Consider the following 10,424-nt stretch of genomic DNA (forward strand, 5'->3'; position numbering starts at 1 on the left):
TCCTCGATTGAATGCTGCTGGGCGCATATCAATATGTATTGAGTGGATTGCCTGCTAGCTCTATAACAAGAGAAGTCTGCACAAATCGGACATTACCACAGATGGATTCTGTCCTCTTCTGTTACTATGACACCTGCAGCAGTTATCAGTCTCACTCGAAAAAGACAAATTTTGTCTCTGGTCTTGTTTGAATAGCCAGACCCCACTGTACTCACAGTTTGTCCATGTGTTCTATAGCCAGACAGGCTCTGCATCACATTCCCCTCGTCTCTGCATTCCCCTGGCGCAAGAATGTAAAATATTTCTCACGCTTATAAGATATAAAATAGAGTAATATGGTCGTTTCCTGATAAACCTGAGGTAATAATCACCTAGGGTCTGTGAATTTTATTCATAGGGCAAATTCATCTCATATTCATCTGACATTCTTTCCTCTTTTTAATAGAAGGCTTGCATTTCCCTGAGATGAGATTTGTGTGTGAGATTTATGAGGAACCATTTGCCACAGTGTGGTTGTGAGAAAAAGGGAGAGGAACATAGAGAGAATGTAAGAAAATCACCATGGTAGACACCGAATTCCATAAAAACAAGACTGCCTATGTCTTGGCATCTATTTAAATTCATTTGCATCAAGTTCCTTTTAAGGAACTTCCATTCCATTCCATTCCATTTTATCTGTTGCTCCTTGACCATTCAGCGTCACTGTAATCTCAGTGTGCCCACTAGGAGGTGCTAAAATAGGAAGGTGTGTTACACTGGGATTAAACACCTGTTTGGGCAGCGGTCACAGCCGAGCACTTAGCACAGTCACGGCCCTGCTTTAAGCTGTTATACCTCTGGGTCATTTCATGCCCAGCACCAACAAAGCCATGACATTATCTCTATTAAGCCACGAGCTCATTGAGATGTTTATTATTCCCACAGCATCAGACACTGTCATCTGTGATACATGCTAGTACTCAATCCCAACACCTGCCCCTTTCATGGCAATTTGCACCCTGTAAAATCATCAAGAGTTCATTATTATGAATTAAACTTCAGCAGTCTTGGAAGGCATCGGCGCCTCTATCATGTTGGCTGTGTGACTGGCGGGAGCCAGATGGTGAGGAGGCTTCCAGATTTGTCTTTCTGTTGGTAGATTTATTGTTTCTCAGTCTCCGCACTGCAAGACTCGCTTTGTTGTTGGGTTACACCCGCTGAAGAATTCTAAATATTTGACTGGCAAAACGCTTGATTTGACAGAAAGGAAGCTGTCGAGTTTTTATTTATACAATTCTACCAGAGTGTTGTAATTAACACCTTCATTGTGTATGGAGCAATGGGTATACAAAAGGCGTATAGCGACTCAGAGTGTGAAATGGTTCTCTCCTCAATTTATTATTTTTTTTTCCAAAGAATAAACATTTTGTTTTATGATGCTTATTTGCTTTCTTACCAAGAATTAGATGAAAAGATTGATACTATTATAATATTATAATATCTGTCTGCATGGAGCTACAGCCAGCAGCCTGTTAGCTTAGCATAAAGACAGTTAAGGGCTGCATGCTGCATGCTAAAGAAGATACAACCTGTGAGCTTTAGGTATTGGTGGGCAGATTTTGTTACCTTCAGTTGGCTGTTTACCTGTGTCGAGTTTTTACACTGGCCAAAGCTGACTATACTAACTTTTGACTTTGGTAGGACATTTTGATGGCAAACTATACCTTGACTCTCAAATAACATTTTAATATTGTACTTTACGATACTTTAATGGCACACGTCTTTATAACGTTTCAATAAATCTTTTTATGGCATTGTTTAAATATAGATTTTCATGGCAGACAAGATGATATTTTATGTACATTTTATGGCATAGCATACGTTACGATGACATTTTTATACAAACTTTTATGGCATACTATACTATGACTTCTTTCATGGCATTTTCATGACATACTACTCAATGGCATTTTTATGATTATTTTTATGGCATACTATTCTATGATTTATTTATTTTTTTAATTACATTTTTATGACATACAATGACTTTTCTTCTGTTTTAATGGCATACTATACCGTTTGCATGATTGCATTTATGCCATGCTATAAAACGGCATTGTTATGACATTTTTTGTATCCATTTTTATATAGCATTGTATACTATAGCTTTTTATATACATTTTATTGTATATTATGACATTTTATATACATTTAATAGCATTACTATACTATGGGATTTTTAAATACATTTTTATGGCATACTTTACTATGACATTTTTTATTTTAATTTTTAAGGCATAATTTACAATGACATTTTAATATACTTTTTATACTTTATGCCATACTGTACTTTGGCATTACATATATATATATATATATATATATATATATACACACTATAATGATATTTTTAATGTACATTTTTTTAGTTTACTATACTATGCCATTTTATATACATTTGAGGGCATACTATACTATTGAAATTTTAAAAATGTATTTGACCATGACCATTTTTCATGCACATTTTGACTGCATACTATACTATTACATTTTGTAAAGACAATGACTTTTTACATACTATATTTTTATTGCATTTCTAAAGTATAGTATACTTTGACATTTCATGGCATACTCTATTATGACTTTTTTTCATGTACATTTTTATTTATTTTATTTATTTAACCTTTATTTTAACAGGGTAGGTCCATTGGGAGTGGGCTTTCTTTTTAAAGGACGCCCTGTAGCAAAGAGAGCTCAAAACACAGAACTTACAAAAAAAAAAAAAAATATATCACATACATATTGCATATAGCAGCATAAAGCATAGTTTAATAACTGTTTTTGGGCACACTATACCAACTCTAACTTCACATTTAACATACAAACCTAAGAGTGGCATCAATCTGTCATCTAACTTTTGAAAAAAGAACAACTAAGTGTATTTCCTAAAATGTCAAAATATTCTTGGACAGAATATCCATGCAAGGGAGCAGGAACATAACCTGCAAGATTAACCTCTATTGCAAAATCTAAAAGGAATTGTTCGACATTTTGGGAAATATGCTTATGCACTTTGTTGTCGAGTTCAATGGCACAATTGATACTATTCTCATGTCTGTATGCTTAATATAAGCATGCTGCACTCAGCGACTTAGCTTAATTTAGCATAAAGACTGGATTAACACTTTAGATTAAGACAGAGCAGGTGTTTTTATTCTGGAAATGCAAATGTCAATTACAAAGACTAAGGTAAATGTCAAATTTCTGAATTGGAAAGATCTACTGTGCTGCAGCAACTGTGGTAGCTCTAAGACTACAGGACATGATCTTAGTTTCATTTGTATTTCAAAAAGTGTTCAAAGGCAGCACAAAGAATTTTTGAATTACAAAAAAGCTCTTTGTTTGAATACACCACCGAAGTAATTTAACTTGTCAGGAGCTGAGAGTACTGTGACAACGACTGTGCGCTAAAATAATCACCTGATATTTGCTCTCCTCTTGTTGATTCACAGGTCTCATAACACAGCCAGAGACGGAAAACCGGGGAGTGACTATTTGAGGGAGCAAGCGCTCTCCTGGACACTGGACAAACTACTCGCTGTAAAACACTTTCCATTTCCTGTGACCAGCCCCTCCGGGTTTGTGACTGCTCCCTCCTGCTATCTGTCGTTGGGTCAAAATGTTGCATCCACCTCCTCTCCACTCTATCTGCCTGCTCTGTGAAATTAGCAGCGCCTGCTCGTACCATGGAGGATCGGACACCTTGAAATCCCACGAATGGTTTTTGCCTGACTGGAGGTACTGTGTTTGAAACTGCTAACTGATTTGAATAAGGGATTTCCTCACATCTCTCTCCCAGCCTCTAGAGCAGGAGTTCCAGAGCAAAGAAAGGATCATTACAGACCGGACCCTGTTGCTTCTCGGACCACTTTGCGAGGCCGTAAAAACCGAACTGAGCGCTCTCTGCTGTGAATAGGCCTTCTGCTGGAGTAAACCTCCCATATTTTTATAGACCAAAGAGCAAAACAACAAATATGATCATTATGACAGAGTGGACCATGTGGCAAAGACACAGGGAGACTTTGTGAACTAACTGTTTGTGTCACCACCAACCTACGACTGCCCCCTCCCCACAGAGACTCGGTGCACAAGTGGACCGACGCAAACTTAACGGTGGCACATGTACCGTACACAATCAAAGGAGTACTTTTAAACTTTCCAGACATTTTTTTCTCAGACTAAGCCCACCACTGTATTTTGGAACTGGAGATATAGGTACTACATACGTATAACTGTGTATCAAAAAAGAAAAAGAAAAAAAAATCTGATTTGCATTTTTCAGTAGCTACGGTTTGGAAAGTTTGCAGGAAGCATCGGCGAGTTGGTCACGGATCAGGAGAGCGAATCATATCAAAGAGATGATGAATATCTACAGAGAGTATAAATGCTATTGAGTCTGACAAGAAAGAGTAAAGAAATGTCATTAAATGTATTTTGAAAGGCCCTAAAAAGTTATATATTTAACAGTTTTATATGTTGTACCTTTGTAGAGAAGCTTATTGGACTTAAAATGTGGTCACAATGGCAGTTTAGTAGGATGTGAACAAATGCTGTTGTTCTCATTACTGCTGGCTCGTAGTCCCAGGTTTTCTGTTCACACCTCAGTAGCCGCTTTCTTTTCATGGTCATCTACAAGTCACTGTCTATCAGAACCATTAATGGAAAAAATAAGGAAAGTGACAATTTATTGAGGACTGATCTGCAGCCAACTGAACATTGTAAATCTATGGTAGTCAGTGGAAGCCATTGAAATCTGCTAATTTGCTATGATATTGTATTGTACACGGTGTGGAATACTGACTCATTTCCTCTCTATGGGTTTTGATCTCTTAATTTATTTTTGTGCTTGTGTTTGTTCTCGCACAAATGTGGCCTCTCTCTGCTGGCGACGAGTACAACATGGAGAGAGAAAGAGAAAGCCGAGGAAGCATCGCAAAAGTATTAGAGTCATTTACATACATTTTTTATCATGAAATATTTTAAGAATAAATTAAATACATGAAAAGAAGCGTCCCCTGCAAATTGAGATGGTCTTGGTGTTCAAGGTCATCAGAGGAAAAATCAAATGATCTCATTCTGGTTTTACTTTTAATGACTGTATGTGTTCTGTCACAAAGGAAAGTGACTGGAAGTGAAAGTTTCTTTTTCTTTCCCAGGTGATCAGGTGGGTATATGACTAGATTATTTCTGGCTCGAAGTTCTTAGAAGAACAGAGGAAAATATACATGGGGCTCCTCAATCAGCACTTAATCAAGGTTATTCCTTAGCTGCACTAGTGAGTAAAGGTTAAAAAGCACTGATTTTATTTTGTTGTTGTTGTTTTTAACCCTGAGCCTCTACCAAACTGCTGAGATGTCCATTTAAAGTTAATCATTTCTATTAAATCATTTCAAGTAGTATCACCTAAATAGTTACAGTATGATGATTTGTCTTTCCTCAATCATTTTCATAAAATAAAGCCAAATATACAGCAGTAAAAGGCTGTTTTTGCACCTTTAACATAAATGGACATCTCAACCAATTTTGCACATCTGTTAAAAAAATGGCAAAGTTATCTGGTTATCTTTTTTAGGGTTATTTATAGCCATAATTCTGCTCTGTGAACCTTTTGGGGAAAAAAAAAAAAAAACCTACACCAAAACTGTATTATGAAACCATCGTAATCAGGTCACATACCAAGACTGATTCATGCAATTCTATTTTCCTGGAGGGAAGCAACATTAAAAGGCCTGGTACTGGTTTTGAGCCGAACATAGTTCAACAGAGCAGAAAAGATGGCTCAGTTCAGTTGAGTTAACTATGGGGTTTTTTTTTTCAACAAAGTATCACAAACTCCAAATGTGCCTTACCAAACAGTAGAAAAGACCTTTGGAGGATTAAACGGATCATCCTTTTCACAGCTCACAGGGGACTCCAGCCAAAGCCAGCACACTCTGAGGAAGACACTGGACAAAAAGAGAAGACATACACATTAAATATTTCAGAGGGGAGTTTTTTAACAAACATTAGAGAAGGTTTCAGTACAAAGAATCAAGAAGATGTCTCCCAGGGTGAGTAACAGTAAGTTTCTTTGTATAGACATAAAAATACAAAATGAATGAAAACTCCCAGGACAGGTACTTTCAGGACATATTTTGACTGCTCTGGTGACACTGGAAACGTAGGTGAGAAATTTCAATGGTAAAAATAAGATAAATTAACATGAGTAAAACTATGAAAAGAGCTGCTATGAAAAATGACACAAACTGAGAGGAGTTCCACACAATCACAGGTCATAATAACGAAAGGAAGTGTCAGTTGAGTGCAGTAATCCATTAAAGCATACAATTGCGCATTCCACAAATCTGTTTTTTACAATGATTAATGCTATCATATATTTTTACAAAACAGCTTTCAAGGACTATTGAGTAGACCTCAGTGGATGACACTCGCATCCACAGTACAAGCTCCATAGTGGAGTAAGACTCAAAACTGTTTTGTTTTCAGTGCCATTTAAAAGTTGCCATAACATTGTATGTGATAAAACATGTGGAGAAAAAAAAGCCATTATACATGATGCCATGAGATGTAAAACATATTAAACCACAGTATATTATTTCTTAAAATGTCATGAAAACATTCATGTTACTATCCCATGAAAATGCCATTAAAAATGTCATAGTATAGTATGTCGTCCAAAATCATGAACGAAGGTCACAAACTGTGAATAAACATAATAGTAGACCATGTCGTCCAAGAATCATGAAAAAACATCATAGTATAGTATGTCGTCCAAAATCATGAAAAAATGTCATAGTATAGTATGTCGTCTAAAACTATGAAAAAACAACACTGTATAGTATGTTGTCCAAAATTATGAAAAAAAACCATCATAATGTAGTATATCGTCCAAAATTATAAAAAAAAAATGTCATAGTATAGTACGTAGTCCAAAATCATGACATAAAATCATAGTAAAATATGTTGTCCAAAATCATGAAAAAAAGGTCATGGTATGTCGTCCAAAATCATGAAAAAAAAAGGTCATAGTATAGTATGTCGTCCAAAATCAAGGGGAAAAAAAGATCATCGTATATTATGTCGTCGAAAATTATGAAAAAAAAAAAAACCCAAAAAAACGTCATAGTATAGCATGTTGTCAGAAATCATGAACGAAGGTCATACTATAGTATGTCGTCCAAAATCATGTAAAAAAGGTCATAGTATAATATGTCGTCCAAAATCATGAACAAAGCTCATAGTATAGTATGCCATCCAAAATCATGAAAAAAAGGTCACAGTATAGTATGTCATCCAAAATCATGAAAAAAAGGCATGGTATAGTATGTCGTCAAAATCATGATTAAATGTCAAAGTATAGCATGTCATCCAAAATTATGAAAAAACGTCACAGTATAGTATGTCGTCCAAAATCATGAAAAAAAGTCATAGTATAGTATGCCGTCAGAAATCATGATAAAAACGTCGTAGGATAGTATGTCGTCATACATTGTGAAAAAACATCATAGTATAGTATGTCATCCAAAATCATGAAAGAACATCATAGTATAGTGTGTCATCCAAAATCATAAACGAAGGTCATAGTAAAGTATGTTGTCCAAAATTATGAAAAAAACATCATAATGTAGTATGTCGTCCAAAATCATGAAAAAACGTCATAGTATAGTATGTATGTATGTATAGTAAAATCAAGGTGGAAAAAAAGGTCGTAGTATAGTATGTCGTCAAAAATCATGACCGAAGGTCATAGTATAGTATGTTGTCCAAAATCATGAACAAAGGTCATAGTATAGTATGTCGTCATAAATTGTGAAAAAACATAGTATAGTATGTCATCCAATATCATGAACGAAGGTCATAGTTAAGTATGTGGTCGAAAACCATGAAAAAACAAGACAGTATAGTATGTTGTCCAAAATTATGAAAAAAAACATCATAATGTAGTATGTCGTCCAAAATTATAAAAAAAAAAGTCATAGTATAGTATGTTGTCCAAAATCATGATAAAAACATTATAGCATAGTATGTCATCATAAATTGTGAAAAAACATCATAGTATAGTACGTCATCCAAAATCATGAAAGAACATCATAGTATAGTGTGTCGTCCAAAATGATGAACGAAGGTCATAGTAAAGTATGTCGTCCAAAATCATGAAAAAAAAATATCACAGTAAAGTATGTCGTCCAAAATCATGAAAAAAATATCATAGTATAGTATGTCATGCAAAATCATGAATAAACAGCATTATAGAGTATGTCGTCCAAAATCATGAAAAAACATCATAGTAAAGTATGTCGTGCAAAATCATGAATAAACATCATTATAGACTATGTTGTTCAAAATCATGAAAAAATGTCATTGTATAGTATGTCGTCCAAAATCATGAACGAAGGTCATAGATATGTCGTCCCAGTGTCATTGTATACTATGTCATCTAAAATCATGAAAAGAACTTCATAGTATAGTATGTCGTCCAAAATCATGAAAAAATGTCATAGTATAGTATGCCGTCCAAAATCATGACATAAAATCATAGTAAAGTGTGTTGTCAGAAATTATGAACGAAGGTCATAGTATAGAAGGTCATACGTTGTCCAAAATCATGAAATATAACCAAAGTATCGTCTGTCATCTAAAATCATGAACGAAGCTCATCGTTTGGTATGTCGTCAGAAATCATGATAAAAACGTCATAGTATAGTATATCATCATAAATTGTGAAAAAACATCATAGTATATAGCATGTCATCCAAAATCATGAAAGAAGGTCATAGTATAGTATGCCGTCCAAAATCATGAAATATAATCATAGTATAGTATGTCATCCAAAATCATGAAAAAAAAGTCATAGTATAACATATTGTCCAAAATCCTGAAAAAAAAAGTCATAGTCGTCCAAAATCATGGAATGAAGCTCAGCGTAGGATCAATCAGGAAGACCTTTCTCGTGCTCAGCCTTTCACATTTTTTTCTATCCCATTCTCCACTCCTCCTTCTAATCAGCTGTCTACAGGTGTTCACTCCTCTAGTTATCCAATGCCACGATCTCTCAGCCAATCAGGATGCCACTGCAAAAATTTAAATCTGCTCTCTCTTCTGCCATCATTTTAGGCAGAATCTTCGCACCCTCCTCCACCCCGGTCACCTCCAGCCATCGTATCCAGAGTCCAGGACAAGCTCTCAAAGACTCATTCCTCTACTCATCCAGATCATCGGCACTTCTACATCTTCCTCTCATCTCATCTTCAACACCTCTACCACCACCAGCGTTTAGATCCCAGGGAGGTTCCCTGTTCGACTATGGATTCATGACTCTCCTTAAATCAAACCATCTCTATGGGGTCTAATTGCCAAAGACTTTCCACACTCTTATTCATTCGTTCATATGTTAATAAATATTCTTTTACCATAAAAACGTGTCTCTCCTGATTAAAATAAAATCACAGTACAGTATGTTGTCCAAAATCATGAACAAAGGTCATAGTATAGTATGTCATCCAAAATCATGAAAACATGTCATAGTATAGTATGTCGCCCAAAATCATGAAATATGATCATATTATACTATGTCATCCAAAATCATGAACAAAGGTCATAGTATAGTATGTTGTCCAAATTTATGAAAAAAAAGTCATAGTATAGGATGTCGTCCAAAATCGTCAAAAAACATCGTAGTATAGCATGTTGTCCAAAATCATAAAAAAAACCCTTCATAATATAGTATGTCATCCAAAATCGTGAAATAAAATCATAGTGTAGTATGTCATCCAAACTCATGAACAAAGGTCATAGTACAGTATGTCGTACAAATTTATGAAAAAAAGTGATAGTATAGTATGTCATCCAAAATCGTGAAATAAAATCATAGTGTAGTATGTCATCCAAACTCATGAACAAAGGTCATAGTATACTATGTCGTCCAAATTTATGAAAAAATGTCATAGTACAGTATGTCGTACAAATTTATGAAAAAAAGTGATAGTATAGTATGTCATCCAAAATCTCGAAATAAAATCATAGTGTATAGTATATCATCCAACATCATGAAAAAACATCACAGTATAGTATGTCATCCAAAATCATGAAATAAAATCATAGTATAGTATGTCATCCAAAATCATGAAAAATGTCATAATATGGTATATCGTCCAAAATCGTCAAAAAACATCATAGTATGGTATGTCGTCCAAAATCATGACATATAATATTATAGTTTGTCATCCAAAATCATAAAAAAAGGTCATAGTATAGTATGTCGTCCAAATTTATGAAAAAATGTCATAGTATAGTATGTCATCCAAAATCATGAAATAAAATCATAGTACAGTATGTCGTCCAAAATCATGAAATATGTCATATTATAGTATGTCGTCCAAAATCAT

At 34.8% G+C, this 10,424-nt stretch overlaps 1 protein-coding gene across 2 annotated transcripts in view; it reads left to right on the top strand.

Annotated features, from left to right (window-relative positions):
* Nucleotides 1-5,290, top strand: part of tafa5a (TAFA chemokine like family member 5a) — a 250,110-nt gene extending 244,820 nt beyond the window's left edge. The window contains exon 5 of one of the 2 annotated variants that reach the window (XM_049567333.1): nucleotides 3,492-5,290. The gene's annotated coding sequence lies outside the window, so the exon portion shown is untranslated. The remainder of the gene's footprint in view (nucleotides 1-3,491) is intronic. The other variant, XM_049567335.1, reaches the window with a different exon arrangement.
* Nucleotides 5,291-10,424: the final 5,134 nt, after the last annotated feature.

The sequence above is a fragment of the Epinephelus fuscoguttatus genome, linkage group LG22 (assembly GCF_011397635.1).
Source record: "Epinephelus fuscoguttatus linkage group LG22, E.fuscoguttatus.final_Chr_v1".
Lineage (NCBI taxonomy): Eukaryota > Metazoa > Chordata > Actinopteri > Perciformes > Serranidae > Epinephelus > Epinephelus fuscoguttatus.